This window comes from Hylaeus anthracinus, unplaced genomic scaffold (assembly GCF_026225885.1).
Source record: "Hylaeus anthracinus isolate JK02 unplaced genomic scaffold, UHH_iyHylAnth1.0_haploid 11985, whole genome shotgun sequence".
In the NCBI taxonomy this organism is placed as follows: domain Eukaryota; kingdom Metazoa; phylum Arthropoda; class Insecta; order Hymenoptera; family Colletidae; genus Hylaeus; species Hylaeus anthracinus.
The window spans coordinates 11,564,739-11,584,939 of NW_026534333.1; positions in this window are offsets into that span (position 1 = coordinate 11,564,739).

Sequence of the window (20,201 nt, forward strand, 5' to 3'; positions counted from 1 at the left end):
TATAGTAGTAGTTACAGGGAGGTCACAAACATACGGTTTATGAAGCTTGCGAATTACAATGCATCAAGTGGCATATGTTTTCTGTCGAAATATAGGAAGTAACCAAATAAAATTTCAGCTAAATTGGGAAAAATATAGCAGTAGTCACAGGGAGGTCACAAACATACGGTTTATGAAGCTCGCGTTGTTAATTATAATGAATCAAGTGGGATATATTTTCTATCGAAACACGAGAAGTAACCATACAAAATTTCAGCTAAATTGAGAGAATTACAGCAGTAGTTACAGGGAGGTCACAAACATACGGTTTATGAAGCTCGTGTTGTTAATTATAACGAATCAAGTGGCATATGCTTTCTGTCGAAACATGAGAAGTAACTAAAGAAAATTTCAGCTAAACTGGGAAAAATATAGTAGGAGTTTTAGGGAAGTCACAAACGCATAGCTAACATGATCACAATTACAGCGAATGTTCTTAAAAGCTCTACTCAAGTGCCCTACATTCTCCGTTGCAGCATAAAGATCAGCCGAAAACAAATTTCATCTCGATTAGGTCAGAATTATACAAGTTTTAGCGAAATCACAAACACAGGCATTTTGAACGTTGCGAGAACGTATAGCTAACATAATCGCAGTTACAGCGAATGTTCTTAAAAGCTCTACTCAAGTGCCCTACATTCTCCGTTGCAGCATAAAGAGCAGCCGAAAACAAATTTCATCTCGATTAGGTCAGAATTATACAAGTTTTATCGAAATCACAAGCATAGGCATCTTAAACGTTATCGTACTAACATATTCATATTTTCGTGACTTTATGGCATACATAAAGTGGCAATATTCAATACGTTTTAGAAGAGATAACGCGGTAAATGTTTATTTGCTAGCTTGAGTTTTGATTATTCCTTGTTGAAAATGTTACTCGCTAACAATAACAGTCGAAGGATTAACGGGAAGGCAGAGAATCATTCTTGCGTTTGACTGCGTCTACTGGCGGTTCGGATGTCTTTCAGTTAGGCGGTTCGTGTGTCGGGGCGTCTCCGTCTCGTTAGGCGTTAGCGACGTTCGCTACTTTAATTAGCGTCGCCTACCGCATCGGAAGAAAAGACTTCTCAGGAAGTACGTTTAACTTTCGTCAATGCGACACTTCGATCGTCTGTAGGGATGTTTCGTTACGCGTAAGCGTGACAAAGGCGAGGGGAAAGACTAAAAGTCCTTTAATAGAGTCCACGCCGCTAACTGCAACACGAGAGAATGGCAATCGAACAGGAAAAAGAAATTTGATTTAGACACTGAGAAAGTCTGTATTATCAATCCCTATTAACAAACATTAATTTCGCCAGGCAATTATTTCTGTGGACAATTTAGCGAGAGATCTCGTACAGTTCGGATGTGCCGATATTCTTGACCTGCTGTAAATAAACCTTTGAATTCCTGTTTGTTTATAAATCCTGACTAATATAACGGGTACTCCGCGATGTATCACTCCCCGGCGCAACAATATTAATTAATCTATCAACAGGCTGAGCCAGCAGGTAATGCTAATCAAATTAAAATGTAAATTTCAGGCATAAATATCGAACATCCATCTTATCACACAATCCTATCGTAAGAATATCGACGCAGCGTCCTTTGACATGCGCCATACCTGTGCTCAAGTTTTTAGTCATGGAATAGACTAATTTTTTCCCTCGAACTACCGAAATTTGGATTTCAACTTACTCGAAATACTTCGAAAACGCGGAAGGCGTCGATACCTGCTAAAGATGGCCGCCGTGGCTGTAGCAATTTGTAGTTTCGCTGGTTCGCGGCTACGTGGGTTCATCTGGTCAGTCTCGTTAAGGGAATAGAGCGATTACAAAGTCGGAGATTGACCAGGGAATTATAACTCCAGTCTCGAGCTTCGAAACTTTCCTAGCTGGCGTAACGCGATCTTGATCTCTGCTTCCATTTTCTGGTCGCACCCACGACCGAGCTTCTCTCCTAATCACAGAACCTGCACGTTCACGTCTTTTTATCTGGATCCCATTGTCAGTGACGTCGCGTTTAATATATTACACGATTTACTCCCTTCCACAGTTTATTTCATGTTTAAATTCCACATAATCGTAGAGATACAGTGATAGAGAATCCCTAGGGCTGTGACCTTTTCATAATACAAGTCTTCTTTGGAAATTAATTACAAGGGAACGAGTGCAAGTTAAGACTTCCCCTTCTGCACGATATTTGTATGTATCTTGAAGATTGAGAAAAGATTTTTTATGTGTGCTTAAAATGGCAACGCCGTTTGGCAAACGGTCATTTTTCAAGATCTACGTTTGTTTTGCAACTGAAGCGATCCGACTGCAACAAACACTCGACCACCCAAGAGTATTATTCAGAGACTGCGAACTTCATAATCGAAATAACTAACTCTTAAACAAAGTCACTCGTTTAATCAAACTTGTGGAAAACAGTCGCGATACCTCATCTATCCTTGCTCGCTGAAAAATAAGAAAATAAATCAGCGGACATTTTGTTGTACTTCGTTTCAATTTAACACGGGACAACTGTCCGATTGCTCGGAAAAAAGCTTTGCTTCTTTGATTAAAGAAATCAACGGGGATTGTTCCGTTCAGCAGAGGCGTATCTGGTGCTTCGAAAAATTGGTGCATTCCTCTGGCGATAATTTGTTCGAGTTCTCGTTAGTCCACCAATTAGTCTAATGAATCGCTTCGGAGACAGGAGCGCGCCATTCTTCTACGTCGTACGTTCGAGCGTGACCAGCTTTTAAAGGATATTCGAGGCGAGTGCGAACAATTAACTCCAGGAAAAGTCAACCGCGAGCTGTCACCATGAAAACCAAGAGGGTACCGGCAGGAACAATTCACGTTTGTCACATTATTAATTGGGAAATGATTGCCTTGGAATTCATTCTCAAAGGTGACCAACTATCTCGACTGTAAAAAGAAACAGGCCACTTTTGGAGAATTGTTGACATGGAAAATATGCAATATAGAAGAATAAATTTTAATTCGAGTACATTGCTTCATTTGCTATCAGATGTTATCAGAGAAACAGTAGCCTCTACTCTTCAGACCTGTTGAAGATCTTTGAATCTAAAGGATCAACATGGTACCGCAGAGGACTACAAGTGACTTCGGATGAATAGCAGAGAACCATAAAATCGTCACACTTAAAACTATCTTGTATAGCAGTTACGATCAAATAATAAGTTCAGAGGGACTTATATTTGAATAATAAGGAAAAAGGACACTAAAGGTGTTCTCATTCGTTACACACATCCAGAAGAGTTGCTCGTCGTTAATTACAGCTGGCACGTGACACCGGAAGTCGCTTAATTGAATGTATTTCGCCCTTCTCCGCCAACCACCTGTCGCATTTCCGCTTTCTCTCGAGCAAGCATCGTTTTTCGTTCTACGATCCGCCTGTCTGGACATCGCCAAAGATAAATGTTCGGTACGAGCTAACGCAAATAGATGTACCAGTTCGGAATTAACCATTAACTACGAACGTAACAATTCTGATAGTTCGTAAACTCGTTGGTTACGCCAGCTGTTGAAGTATTTTGAGTTTAGTCGAATCCAGTAGAAATGCTAACTGAATAACTTTGTCATTGCAAAGAAGATCCATAAAATAGTGAAGATATAAGACCGATTGACAGTTAGCTCGTACAATTTCAGTTGCTCATTTTCTGGCCAGAAATCGAATCACATTGAATCACAGAGCCGTTGGCAAGATGTCGGTGACGTTGCGAAGTGCTTGGGAACCAAATCAAGAAAGTATAATAAAAGAAGTTATATGTATACGTATTTATCATGTGGCGATGAACACTGCATGAATACTCGGTCAGTGATTCGTAATGTGTTAGGAGAAAGTCACCAGTTAAGAGATCGGTCTACAATAACGATAGTACGATCTACTAATCTACTTTATTGACGAAATGCTCTACGTTACCGATTTTTATCGACAGAGTACGCCATCTTGTCGACGCAGACCACTGTCTTAACGACAGAGTAGCATAGCTTACCAACAGGGACCCCTCTTTCCTCCCGCCACCTCTTTAACCCAGCTCTGAAGCATTCTCGATTAACTCGCAGACTTCTCGCAGTCTTTCTGCGTCCGTTTCCTCTGTTCCAAGCATTCGCGACTGGCTGATCGATGACACGGATGACGAAGAGCGGATTTCGCTACTCGTGGCAGTCTTTCCACGTAATTAAACGGACATATCGAATCGCGCGAAATGGTTCGAGTTTATTTAGGGTGAGCCTATCGACCGCCTACCCAACAAATATCGCGTAGGCCAGTCCAGCAATTATCTTCGGTGCCATTAATTAGCTAATTACGACCGTGATTCGTTTCGCAGTTGGACAACAGTTCCAGGCACGCTTTGAAATAGTACGCGTGCATCGTAGCCTGTGGTCAACGAGCGATTCGTTTGTTCGAAATTGTTTTCGATCGTGTCGATACGACTAGGCGTCGTGACTCGTGCGATCCTGCGCGTAGAGGGTCCCAAAATATGCGACGTCGTTATAGGGAATTTTCTAATAGCTTTGCAGATCTGTTCACTTACCCTTTAGAGAGAGAGAGAGTATTATAAATACCAAAGCAGTAATTTCTTTTCTGTCGAAGGATAATTTAAAATTCATTACAGTCAGCTTTAATTATATTTTCTTCGTGCGACCAACGCGGAGTTCTTCATTAAGGACTTCTTCCCGAAGTCTAGACCGTGCGTATGCAATTTTTACGCGACTGTGTACCGACAGCGCTGGATCGTTCCGCATCTATTTACGAGCTAATTGCGAAGCTCGACGGCAGCATTAGAACTTCCGTTAGATTTGCCGAATTTAGCACGATGTGGAACCTGTCTGTGCACTAAACTGAGACGAATCTGGAGAGGATATTTATCTCAGAGACGAAAATAGATGGATTGGCAGATAGATGGACAGATATTGGGGATAGGGTAAGAATATACTTTGAGGATATAAACGATACAGGACGTTGACTTTGCAGTACAAAGAAATAGTGACAAGTGCATCAATTAAGAAATTAAACAGGTTTTAGGGGTGGAATTATTTATGAGCTTTTACAAATTTATTTCGAGCGAAGTATATGTACGAAAAATTTGTTCTCGTAGAATGCGAACGTACGTTCCTTTTATGCTTCTGAAATATTTTTCTTTTGACACGAAGTTGGCCTATCTGAAACCGTACGAAATATTGCAAAAGCTTTAAATACAAAATTTAATGGTTTACCGATGTCACGGACTGTTAAAAGCTATTAAATTTTGTATTTACAGCGCTGTCACTCGTGCGATCGTCGTTACACGGTCGCATAAAAACTGCATACGCACTGTCTACACTTCGGGAAGAAGTCCTTAATGAAGAACTCCACGTTGGTCGCACGAAGAAAATATAATTAAATCTCTATTAAACGAATTTTAACTTCATCCTTCAACAGAAAAGAAGTTACTGCTTTGGCATTTATAATTTTCCTTTTGTATTTAAAATTTTCTCAACATCTGCAGCGTTCCTGGCGCCGAATAAAAGTGCTCAAAATTCGCTTCAAAATTCGTAATTCCATATGCAACGATACGTAACGCCTAAGGAATGAAAATGATCGGACAGACAGAGCATATCGCGGAGACGGTTTGCTTGGAGCGATACTACGCGTCGTCTGTTGGTCCTCCTAAGGAAATATTTCCCGCGTGAAGTTTCGTGGTTAACAGGCGAAGCTTAAGAATCCCCGGAGTGTCAGTTAAGCGGTGTTTAACGAGTTGGTTGCTTGCGCTAATGGGGCGCTTACGACTCCGACTCCGGACTTTATAGAATCGACAATTGCGGGGGTTCTTCTTCTTCTTCTTCTTCTTGCTTCGGGAGGTCGAAACTTCGATTCCACGCGGAGATGCATTCGAAACGACGAATCAAACGCACAATTCATGCCAGTTGAAAAAAGAAAATTTCTAGTTGTATGTACAAAAGAAGCTTCGGTCCGTTATGCTTCATTTTCTCATTTCTCCTTAATACGATCGACACAAACAACTATATTTACAGTGCGCGATTTTTCAAATCGGACCAAACACTGATGGTCAGGTTTGTCGCAAAAGTAACTATCTTCAATGGTGCTGTGACTTGTTTGTAACGTGGATATCTCATTTCCAAGAAGTCTTATTTGTAAGTTGTTGTTAATGCCGTTGCGTAAGAAAATACAAGGAAAAACGCGGTTGATGCATACGCGATGCATGTAATCGCGGGAATAATGTACAAGACGGGAATAATCCGCAGATCTTTCGATACAGAAGTAAAAGTTTCATGAATCTCTTCCCTTCCCTTTTTCACGGACGAAGCACCGTGTTATATATCGGGAATATGAAAGCGAGGCTTTAATCGGGAAAACAGATTTTTATGGGCGCTCGTCGACGCTATTTCAATGATTAAAAGGGCGATAAAGAGGCGGTCGTGGGCTGTCGTGGGAAAGTCGAGGAAAAAAAGTGGGTCGAAAAGTCCGCGAGATGCTAGGACGACATTGGAAGTCAATCAAGGTACAGGCCAGCCGGAGTCGCTAATGGAAACTCGACCTAAAGGTTTCTCTGGTAGCACTCAAACTCCCGCAGCGATTTTATCCTTAAACGTCACACGCCTTACGACACGGCTACGCGATTTCTTACACGTTGATCTACTCAAGAATTATTTTCGAACAAACGAATCGTCTATTTTGTTCCGTTTCTTCCTTTGTTGCTTCTTTTCTACGGATCAGGATGCTTCTTCTTCTACTCTTTCAACGCTTATTTATATACTAGACGCAAGTGCTTGCGTTCAAATGGCTCTGTTTTTTAGAGTCACTTGAATTAAGGTGGATTCTCGACGAGAGCTTCGTGACACCATCGATCCAGACTTGGTCGAGTTCGGGTGGTCGATTCGGTATTTTATTTCTGGGTAATTTTTTCTTTTATCGACAGCGAATAAAAGCTCGCGACGAGAGCTTGCGTTTTCAGATACGGTCTGCGAGATAAGCCGACAAAGGAATTACCGTTCGAGGGTCTCGATTCGCGCTCGATGATTACCGACGTGATCGAAAACGCGCTTTTGCGATACGTAGCGCCACCAGGGACGAGCGAAACATTTTTCGAATAGACGAAAACGTGAAAAACCAATTTTATTCTATGAAACATTCCTCCAGTGAAAATTCTTTTTTCATATATAATTAAACGTAGTCCGAATGAGGTCGTGTTAACTCATTTTCATCGAGCAAACCTCATCGATCCGACACGAAGATGCATTGAAAAATATAAACATCTCAATTTTTATTATTTTTCGCGATCTAACGTGTCTTCGTATTTTTATCGTCGTCTTCGATTTTATTCCATGCAGTTTCCTTGTATATTTATCAAATCCTAACGTACACCTACCCGTCAATAACAATAACTAACACTCGAGAAGAACGCCAACCCTCTATTTCGTCGCGCTGCTTTTATTTCCCACTCTTCCGAGTACGCCACGTCGATTTCGTCCTCAAACCGCAAACCAAGAACTTACCGCCAAGTTGAAGCGCTACGGATAACCAAGCGACCGTAGTGACGTCATGGGGACCTTTAACGAATCCTCGTTGATTGTAAATCCATTTTTTCGCACGACAGACAGAAAGGGGATCCAATTTCAGCCGACCCGAAGGCTTTTGACCGTTTCCTGGCTCGATCTCGCGAACCCGGATCGATTCGCGTCGCATTGGTTCGCGCAGTCCGGGAACGAGACTCGCCCTTGTTACCGGATAATTGCTACATTCGAGCAGCGGTTTCTTGCGTCGCCCGAGGGTCTCTTCCGTTTCGTTTTCACGTGAAAACCGAGACGTCGTTGCGCGATCGATCGCGTTTGTGGCCATTGCACGTTTAAATGCCTTCGGAATTCTACCGAGGAGAAGGGTGATAGACGTTCGTTCTCCATCCGCGGACCTATCGGATTCGTTTCTCTCCAACGCGGCACGATTTCCTGTCGGACGAGACACGAACAATTCGCTCGGGTCTATAGACGATTAACTGCGCAGCGTTTGTGCATTTAATTGTGAATTTGTGCGATTTCGGTGGTAGTGGGAATGGCTTGCGAGGGTGGTAAACGTGGGTGTGAAAGCAACGACGATGATAAGGACGACAATGGTCGAGGCAATGGTTCTGACAATAGTAATTATACCAACTATAGAAAATATGTCGACTATAGTGGCTATATTAATGGTGGCTATATTAATTATACCGGGTATACAAATTAGACTCGCTATGTGAACTCTACCGAACATACCATCTACAAGTAGTCGCATAATTTGTATTTGTATCCTTCGTGTCTATAGAAGAAAATATAGATTGAGTAATAGGTTCCATGTTTTCAAAAAAATGTTTCATTATAAATGTGTAGATGAACTGTATACATGTATTGTCATAGCAACGTCTATGATTGCATAAGTTCGTGCCAGATTTAAAAATGAAGTTCAATGTGTTCAATTTCAAAGAATTTTATTAATCGATTATATAGTCACCATTCTTTTCCACAATCTAATTTTGCACGTGATACTATAATCTATAACCTAGAACCTATTCGTGAGATAAACGAAACCAAACAAAAGCAATGGAGTTGTCATAGCAACGTCTATGACAATCGGGCGCGAATTTATGCAATCATGCAATATATATTTATGATGAAAAATTTGTTTGGGAATGTCAAACTTTTCATTTCGTTTAGACAAATTTCTTCGATAGACGTAAAGAGAACGAATAGTTATATAGACTGACTGTAGTTTGAACAGTATGATCAAGAAAATACTTTATTATACTCTAATGTAACATGATTCAAAGTGAAAGGACCAAGTTGAACTCAAGTGATTATTTTAAGACTAATCGAACATTTATTTGGGAATATCAAACCTATCGTTTAATTTATATAGATTTTTTAAATAAATATAGGAGGCACGAATACTTATGGAACTGACTGAATATCAACTATACCAACTGTACCATCTATTGGATGATTGCATGAGTTCGTGCCCGATTTAAAAATGAAGTTCAATGTGTTAAATTTCAAAGAATTTTATTAATCGATTATATAGTCAGCATTCTTTTCCACAATCTAATTTTGCACGCGATACTATAATCTATAACCTAGAACCTATTCGTAGGATAAACGAAACCAAACAAAAACAATGGAGTTGTCATAGCAACGTCTATGACAATCGGGCGCGAATTTATACAATCGCCCAATATGCAATATTTATGCAATATATCGACTATTAACTTAGTTAACAATACCAATCAAAATAAGAAGAAGAACAAATCAAGATCTGCAGTATCGAGTCCAACAAGGACCAAACCTGTTGCGCAAACTTGCTTTAAGAGTAACTTTAAGGAAGTGTTTTATAATTGGGCGTTGGCCTGTGAACGGACCCTCTATTTTCCATTCTCTTTCAATTTCCGTTTACAATCGTCGCTGTTACGAGAACAGCGAATTACCGTCACTCGGACGTAACACTTCATTTTTCCATTTCAACGCGGTTACGTCAACTTAATTATAAGCTCGCGCGGCTGGAGTTCATCTTGACTCGTCTGTTACACGTTCACGTAACGATCGTGGCTCTCGATATCCTTTTCATGCCGGCAGAGCGTCGCGTAACCCCAAGAAGCGTAATAAAAACGGAACAGGGAAGCAAGGCTCGAGAAAAGCAAGTCGCTCTTGGAACCTTTGCGAAAGTTTCAAACGTTTACTCCCCGGAGGCGCGATAGACCTTGAAAAAGGGTACTGAAAGAATGCTGCGTTTCTTCTCGTCTCAACAACAACAACAACAACAACAACAACAACCTTGTCGCTATTCCTGAGAGCCTTTGGTTTCTTTGCTCGAGTATTCGAGGCGCAGGGGAGTCTATGTTACGTTGTCGTTCGTGAGAAATATGTATGTTATTACGATACGTTAGACGATGGAGCAGAAATAATTACTTGAGAAATGAATTCCTGTTTAACCCTTTAACCGAACAACCCATTGAAACGATTGTATTCGTTAAATCAATTTTTTAAAAATATCAGCTTATAAAGGATGACGAGACGAAACGTTTTTATATATACAATTTATCCATAGGACGCTTAGTTTTGACGATAAAAATTGAAAAGTTAGGAGTTCGTTGGGAAAACTGAATTTCAGGAAAAAAGTCTTTTAAGTTTTTAAGTTTTATTTTTGAAATTGAACCTCTCGTCGTACCCTGTAAGCTGATACTTTTGTTTAAATTCTCTACCTCTACCCTCTTAGAATTTCCAGTGAAAATCAATACTCGATAAATCATACGTGAAATCTGAATCTGAAGTCGATGTCTGACTAGCATCGGCCTATTCCACTGCGACGGAGGCGCGAGTTCATCGATTGCTGTCCGCTACATGCCCGCGGTCGTCTTTTGAAATGGTCCCGCTTCAAGGACACGATCGTCGAAAGATATCACCGTGCTACAATTTACACGAACACCTTTCAGCATTCTCCGACGCGAGAGATACGGACGTCCTCGACGCGAGATAGAATGTTCAATGCGACGTCTCGCGAATCGCTGCTTTGAGAAGTCGCCGATGGAACGTCAACGGCGACCGATAAGCTTCTCTCAGATGCTTGGAGCAGAGATGACATTGTTCCCTTTCACTGTTCCGTGAACTTAGCTACGTGTCCTTAAAGCAAGCTCTAACAACGAGCTAACGAGTACCGCGGAATAAATTTCTTTGCTTCGGATTAACCTCTTAAGGGAAGGTTTGCACTGTGACGACTCTAAGATGAGATTCTCAGAAATTCTTTAGAATTTTTTTGAGTAGTTTCGCGTGTGGACGACCTAATAGGTACCGAAATATTGGGCCACACAAGTCTTGTCTCGCTAGATCGCTGAAATATCACACTGTGCGCCCTCTTCTTTAGTTGCTGTTCTGTTCAAAGCCGTGTAACGGGACATATTTATTCTGTTACTACCCATTTCATCGTTTCACAGCATTCTTCACCGTATAACGGGACACGAATTTCGGCTGTTCGAAAATAGAAAGATCTTCAATCTCAAAACCAAACATTTTCTTAAACTGGATATCTATAGCTACGACCCGACGCGAGGTACTTTCGATGGTTCAAAAATGTTGGAAATGGCGGGCCCTTGAAAACAAATTTTCTGAATTTCACGAAAAGATATTATTCTATAGCCTTGGATATTAGAAACGTCACTTTTAGAGTTCGTTGTACTGGATATTTCTGTTTTACAATAAATGTAAAAGTGGCAGATGGCAATATGCCCGACTTATTTTCCGATGGATTTAGAATATATGTAGTAAAAATTTCGTGTAAAATTCAAAGTTCATTTGAAGAGCGTGTCATTTTCTCGATTCTCAATGTTTTTACTACTTCTCATAGGTTCGCCGGAATTCTATGAGTGATAATAATCGAAATTTTGGCTACGTCAATACAGCGGAGCCTAGAGCTTACGCCTTTCGACAATTCGTACTGTAGCCTTCCTAGAAAACAGACTTACAATTCCGTCATTATAAAATATTTCATTTAAAAAAAAAAAAAAAAAAAAAAAAAAAAAATACGGTATGATTGTCACAAGTGACAATAACTAATACCCAAAGTTTCAAAAATGTACGACAAATCGTATCCTTGGAAAAAGATCATAAAAATTGTCTTATTTCACTGATCTCAAGATTTCTCCCGCTTTCTCCCGTAAACTTTCTTCCTTAAATATTTATCGAGTTCTCACGAATGAGCAAATGAAACAAATCCGCGCGCCTAACGCATCTTCTCGTGGACGTCCAGAGCTGAACCATTTTTTCCCTTTCTGACCCTTTTTCCATGCTCTGTTTCGCGGATCGTCAGACGTCTTGCTGCTCATTCGCGCGAACGATTTATATCCATTAAAAAAAGAAATGTGATCGCGAAGCATCGAAGTACATCTGGGTACAATTCGCGTGACGTAACTTAACGAGTCTCCGACAGCTTCTTCTTCGCGCTGTTGCTAATTAAGGATTTTCATAACCGTCATCGGATCTTGCTATCTTATCTCGCTTCGGTTCTGCTCACGGTTCGCCCGCTATCCCGTTGACAGAAGCTTTGAAACGGTAACCGATTCTCCTCGACTTTTGTTGCTAAGTTTTGTCTCGCGGGCACGCGACTACTACGTTTGGCATACGATGTGCTTGTCCCGTGACGACACTTTGCCACAGATTAATTGGAAACGGAATTCTGATGAAATGTCCACTATACGTCGCTGTGCATTGGATACGTTCAGTTCTATGAATCATGAATTAGAGCGAAGGTGGAATGAAGAACTTTCGGCATGCTTTGCTCTAGATTGGAAATATCAAGTATTCACTCTAACATGGTTACGCAGTTTAATAAATAACTCGGTCGAATCGACTAATTCATTAATTAATTATGGAATAGCAGAGGTTCGTCCATCGTTAGTAACTGTAACTTCAAATTAGCAATCAATGACTTGATAGAACACTGATGCGAATACTTGCACTTAAATCATTTCGAGGATTCGGATCACTGTGCTCTCCGAGAAACGAGATCGTCCCTCGTACGTTTCAAGAAGGAAACTTTGTAAATAAGTTTCATAATTATTATGAAAACAGCCATCTCTCCGACGGAGGTGTTTCCTCGTGCATAATGCGTGTCGCGTGAGCGTTTCGTCTCCACCGCGATGAAATTTCGAGGCTTGTCGCCGACATCGTGTTCCCTGTACATGACGAATGCGATGGATCTACGAGTCGCGTCGTAAACACGGGTGTTTCAGTGCCAGACAGAGCTCAGAGATCTCGCGGGGAACGTGAAGTTCCCCGTTTACGACTGGCGCAGCTAAGATCGCTGAAAGACGCCGCTTTCGCGACGCGGACGGACTCTATCCCATTTGGGAATACAGAGTCGAAGTTCCAGCGAGTGTTAACAAAATAATAAATAGGAGAAAGAAAAGGAAAACATAACGAATGGGTCGAAGTAACCGGGCACGACTCTTTAATAGTATATAAATATGTTTTGTGAAGACCCAACAGTCACGATGTTTTGTAAGTGGTTAGAGCAAGTATCGTTGTAAAAATAGTAGTCGATGCTCTATACGCTGGGAAAAATAAATAAATCAATCGATCGATCTTTCGCTAAGAAAAAATAGGAAATTCGAAATGACTGAAGTATTCATGTATTTTTGGGGGTTGGTCTATACCTTTCTCTTCCGATAATGCAATACGTAGATTCGCAATTACGGGCTTGAAGACACCAACAGGACCGGTGAAACCACGAATTTACTTGCGATTGAGTGTACCCCCCGCGGTATCGACTAATACTCCATTCGAAGCTGGACTAACCGTTTTCCGAGTTAATGAGCTTTAGATAAGCACTTCTCGAAGTGGGCTCTCAAACTGGAGGGAGAAAGAAAATGTATTGAAATATAAATAAGAAAAAAATGCCCCTTGCAAGACGTAATTCTTTCAAAGCTCCAATTGGCTTTCCTAAGAAAGAGCATTAAAATGACGCTGAATCGTTTCTGCGAACGCAGTGCGAGGCAAACAGTGAACTTAGGATCGATAAATTTCCTGCAAGTTCGTTGAAAATATTCTATACTTGAAATCCGTATGCCACAGAAGACGAAAGTTTCGATGTATAGCGCTTTATAGTTTTACCTTCTAGCCATGGACTCTGAATATCAATGCAGGTCATCAATGTCATGTAAGACAAAGTAATGATAAAAAGAATGGAAATATTATTTAAGAAGAACGTTCAGTGCGATAACTATCGTACGTGGTTACACAGTTTAATAAATAACTCGGTCAAATCGACTAATTCATTAATTGATTATAGAATAGTAGAGGTTCGTCCATCGTTTGGACGTCGACGAAATCATTATTTTATTTAAAAAGAAAGACTCGCGAGAACTTTGAGAATCGACGAACAGATTTCTGAAATTCCGTGAATCTGGCAGTTGTTCACATTTCGAAGGTAAAAAGTTGTGGGTAAACATAACGTCAAAGGCACATGCAAATGGAGTAACGCGTCCCAACGGTGGAAACACGGTCGAACGAAGCACAGGAGGACAGACGAGTCGATAAACGCGATCTCGCGGCCGAAACCTGCGGTTACGTCGAGCAGGCATGCCGTTTGGCATATTTTAGGGGATGAGACATTCCTGGCTCGCACCACCGCGAATTTCTACGCCAGCTGCCGCATTGTCCCGCAATTCTGTCCGATGCACGGCGAGGTGAAAGCCTGATACACTGACGAAAACTGAAAAAAAGAAAATATTATTCTGAAAATTAAATAGTTTCGCGTGTAATATATCATTGTTGTCCAGTACGCGTAATATTACTTTGGATCTGTGAAATGTACTTTGTAACAAAAAATAATGTCCCATTAACACGTTGACTGGCATGCTAACTTTTGTGAACATTTTTACGAGGCTAAAATTTTCTTCGAAAATATTTGGAAACTACGTAATCTAAGATTTGTCACGGTATTTGTTATTTACATTTATTTTCTTTAACAGATAGTTGTTCTTCATCAGCATCATGCATCAACTTGATCAAATGTTATATAAAAATCCAAATTTCAAAATAGAATATACTCTTTCCCAGCTTCCACGTCACTGTTCAGTTGAGCGAAATTAAATAGTATCTGTTCGACATATCAAGTTCCGTTTTATTCGCATGTCAAGGAATTAAATTCATAGTGAAAAGTCCTGTCGATGTTGGTATTACGTCTCTCTCGATGAAGATTCGTAACGAACTTGATTGGTATGCCAGAAGCTATATTACGTCATTTGATTTAGAATGGTTATTAAATATTAAAACATTGAGAGTGCCGATGAAAATATATTCTGTCGATGATTCAATCCGGCTCCCATCGTCTTTCAGGGTGATTCGTTCATCTACGTACGCGTATTCATTCGTACTGCACTTTGATATCTCAAATTAAAATTTTGCTCTTTGCTCTTTGTTTTCATTACTCGTAGCCTGATAGCAGAATGCTAACAAGATACGATCCAGTAAGATTTTAAGAGACCGAAAAATCCTCTTGCACGATGTTTCATGCAAATGCGAAAACTCTTCTCGGTTTTGGCTAGTTTTTCGCGATTCTGCTTCTCACTGAACGACGGAGAGAAGAACGAAGGATCACTGGACGAGTGGAAAAATATTATTCTGTCCCGATTCTCTCGCACGTTCGTTCAGGAAATATGATAATTTTTTATAATTGAAAGCAAACGAATGCACGGCCAGGAAGAAAATGAACTTTTCCTCGCGCCACGCGAAATCTCAGTTCGAAAAGAAATTTGTTCCTCCGTGAATAAATTGCGTAACCTCGATGTCCACGGCGGGGACTGAAAAGCGGATAACAAAGTTGAAACTGTTAGTAGAGTTCGCCGAGGTCGCCTTCGTTTTGCTACTTTTTGCGTTAACGTTGGATCGGATAGAATGGTTTCAATATTTTAGTAGAGGCGACAGAGCAAAAGGAAGGAAATCGCTGTGGTCGAGCTAGCTTGATAATCATACGAGAAGAAGAAAAAGTATACTTGCATGACTTTTTTGAGGTGAATACTTTAAAATTGCGTTACAGTTGGTCGCTTACCAAGATCAACATTTCTGTGTTTATGACAAGTACCTGGTTGAAAATGATAGAAAATATATGCTTGGAATATTTTACCTCAATTCAGTATCCATATCATTCACTCTGCACTCAATTTATCTTTAGCGCGATTTTGTAGAGGGTTGAATGCAAGTATTTACGTTAAAGTAAAGATTTGTCAGAAGTAGGTGAATATTTAATCTAAATATGGATCTTCCAACGTCGTTTTTTGAAATTTATAATACGCGTATGGTCACTGTTGAATACAGAAACATTTTGTGGCAACTGGTGGACAGCTACTGTCCAATACCAATCTCCGAAAGACCAATATCCGTGCTAAACGTGACAAATGGAATGGCCATCGCGAAGGATTTGACGTGTACCAGAGAAATAATCGAGACACGTTGGTCCCTCGATCTGCAGAATATGTTCCATGTTCATATTTTACACAGTAGGAAACCCAGGTTCGCAGGCAGTATCTACTAAATTTTTTGTAGAGCCTTTTAACCATACGTACAAACTCGTTTACTGAATCGTGAAATTTTTATGAAGTATTCGACGAAAATAAATCTGACGACCGCTTTACGTATTTGTTACAAAATGGATCTATGATACACTAGTGGTTGTCATAATAATAACAACATCTGTGCATCAGTAAGAAACAACGTCGTCAAAATACATATAAATTTTCTAATTGAACAAAAGACGAACGGTATAGAAAAATATAACGAAAGTGCACGCGATTACAACCATAAATGCGATCGATCGTTTAAGCGTTCAGCTCGACTGCGCCAGCACGGATATTTTGTTATTAACCAGTGTACTAGATAGACTCCCCTAGCAATCGTAGACCTTGAAAAAAAGTTACGCCGCGATAAGGGCTAACATCGTTCGCTGATAACTCGATATCAAACTGCGTAACAGGGTCTGCCTGAGGGATATCTCGACGGTGTCGATTCATCTCGATCGAACGGTACCGCGTTGACGAACCTCTGCCAATGGACTGCCGAAGGAGAAAATCGTCCAGGCTACTGATAATCGAATCTCTCACAGCCACGCGAACGAAATTAATTAAGGAACTATCGACGTGTCCCGCTGGAGATTGAAAGAAGGTTAGAAACGCTGTTAGCCATAATATTGGGAGAGGAAAAGTACTAAAGGAGAGCTCAGAGGCAAATTGATCGACGTGTTTGGTGTCTCCTATGTACTACCAATTAGGAATAATTGTACGTATGTGCTCCATAAAAAGAAAGCAGCATGGGCGATGTATTTACATAAACGTTCGATCGATAAGCAGCCAAGACACGAGAACTGTCCTTCAGGACAGTTCAGGAGCGTCTAATTGACGTAAGTGGAAAGAAGTTGAAGCAAACGACACGCTAACTCCTCGCGTCATGGAACATTCGCTTACTACATGAACATTTAACGAAGAATTATCGTCTTCGGCGTTTCTTTCGTTGCACTTTCCTCTTGGACTGGCTACTTTGAGCGAATATCAATTGCAGCAGGAATTTTCAGTCCTCGTTTCCTTTCAATTTTCAAGAATCCACTGTAACAACGCACGGTGACTAATCCGTGCACAACCTAGGCGTCTCGTTACCTTTGGCAACCCTAATCCGCTTCTAGCCTCCAAGATGTACCCTAATTTTAGAGTTCGGACGCAGGCGTCCCTTCAAAGATTAGAAACACTGTACGCCGGATCGAGAAATTGACCCTGAATGGAAATCTAACGATCAGAAACTTTGAGAATGGTTATTTTATTATTTAAATCGTTTCTCAATATCGTTTCTAATTCTAAGGCTGTGTAATTAAATTTTGATTAATATTAAATTTTGAGAATGATTATTTTATTATTTAAAACGTTTCTCGATATCGCTTCTAATTATGAGACTGTCTAGACATAAATATTAGATTTTGAAAATGGTTGTTTTATTATTCGAAACGTTTCTCAATATCTTTTTCTAAATCCAAGGCAATATAGGGATAAATATTAGATTTTGAGAATGATTATTTTATTATTTGAAACGTTTCTCAATATCTTTTTCTAAATCCAAGGCAATATAGGGATAAATATTAGATTTTGAGAATGATTATTTTATTATTTGAAACATTTCTCAATATCTTTTTCTAAATCTAAGGCAATATAGGGATAAATATTAGATTTTGAGAATGATTATTTTATTATTTGAAACGTTTCTCGATATCGCTTCTAATTATGAGACTGTCTAGACATAAATATTAGATTTTGAAAATGGTTGTTTTATTATTCGAAACGTTACTCAACATCTTCTTTCAATTCCAAGGCAATATAGGGATAAATATTAGATTTTGAGAACGATTATTTTATTATTTGAAACGTTTCTCAATATCTTTTTCTAAATCCAAGGCAATATAGGGATAAATATTAGATTTTGTGAGTGATTATTTTATTATTCGAAACGTTTCTCAATATCTTTTTCTAAATCCAAGGCAATATAGGGATAAATATTAGATTTTGAGAATGATTATTTTATTATTCGAAACGTTTCTCAATATCTTTTTCCAATTCCAAGGCAATATAGGGATAAATATTAGATTTTGAGAATGATTATTTTATTATTTGAAACGTTTCTCAACATCTTTTTCCAATTCCAAGGCAATATAGGCATATATGTACAATCATCCTACGAAATGCCACTTATTCTTCTACTATTCAAATAACTATATCAGACATATTCTTGAATATTATATAATAATATAGACCACCTCTTTCTACGATCTTTTTCTACATTTCCAGCAAAAGTCATTATATCGTCGCCATAAAATTTCTGTACTTTTTAATTAAATATAAACACAATCTGCAGCACTAACGAAACTCTATCTAACTCTATCTATCGAAGCTTGATCTAACGAAATAAGTGATCCTGATCAAAATCAGCGATAACAAAAAATGAAATCAAGCGATTTCTATCGAATTTACGTTTTTTTGAATTTTTACTCTCATCGACTGTAACATGTCAAATATATTTGAATATGTTTCCTAGTTTACGATTTACATATGCATAAAAAAAAAAACGAGCGACTCTATAAAAGATCGTTTCTTCCTCTCGGTCGAAAAATTCGGGGCAACGAAATATATGTAGTATCTGGATTGCACAATGAACATTCGCGTGAAGTTTTATCAAAACTGTCCGACAGTTGACCGATGCAATCTTTATGCCTTCGAGTATGTCTCAATCATCTCCATCGATTTTATCGTTTGCTTCGAGAACTTTAAAACCACATTTTGCTGTTATTTTACCGAGCTACGCGAACCCGTCGAATGATAAAATCTTGCTGGAATTGGAGCCATTTAACGCAACATAAACACGAACAGAAACGCAAATGTCGAGTTTCTGAAAGTAACAACAACGGTTTCTAGTAAAATAGAAGCAATGTAAACAAAACCACGATGGCAGATGCTGGCATTTCTCGATTCAGCAAATTGTTGCTCCGATACAGAACAGTCCATGTGCAATGTATATTTGTCACTAAAAAAGCAATAGTGATAATGGGAATGTTGTAAAACTTGTGAATTTATTTTTCACGCAATTTCGACAATCTTTCTATTACAGTTACATTTTTCTCGAAGCAAACACGAAGTGTAAAGTAATTCGATCCCCCTCTTTGACGAAAGATCATGAAAAAACGTTAAATGGACGAAAGTGATATTTTATTGGAAATCTGTATTTTAGATATTACAAAGGTATTCGATATAAAATCTCAAAGCTTCTAAAACCATGGTCTTATGTTTCGTTCATGACCCTGCGCGCGTGGTTATTTCAGCGAAATTTAATATTTATTTAATTTTTAATTCCCGCATGCAGTTTTATGAGACTGGATTTTCATTTTTTTTTTTTTTTTTTTTAAGTTACCACGACACCATATAATGTATTCATATTGCCTTCCATTCACTTTGCTAATATACTATCATTCGTATTTAAATTTTCATTTTTAATCGTATAAATTCCATTTCCTCGTACTCTATTTCGATTACATTGCGATTTGCGTGATTTAATTACATAATTGAAACTTCTCAATTTAATTCAATTTCTAATCACTGCACTCGTAAATCTGATTGAATGACGATGTAACAACTGACGATAATTCATGGAGCAGTTCAAATATAATTTTGCACAACTCTGTATCAGGGATACTTCCACGACGAACAATTCATTTTTAATTTGGAAAATGTTTAAAATCGCTACTGTCGATAATGAACGCTCTATGTAATCGATAACATTCGCATTTAACACAAAGTTAAGGGGGGAAACGACATTAGGGGGGGAGGGCAAGTATGAAATGTTCTTCGAGATTCTTTTACAAAGAACAATTTTTTTTTTACTAAAAGATATATATTCAAGAAACGCTCGATATTTGCACTCTTTTTGGAAACTTTAATTCCTTCTTTTGAAAGTTGAAGGAATCCGTGAGAATCCACGTCGTACGACGCACTCGCAGACTCTTATCCGCGCGCGGAGATACGCGTGTTGGAAAGAGCGGTGTCGAACAGGGGAGGGGGTACGGGATTTCCACCACCGAGCAGCTGGTATAGTAGCGTTTCCACCACCAACGTCGCCAAC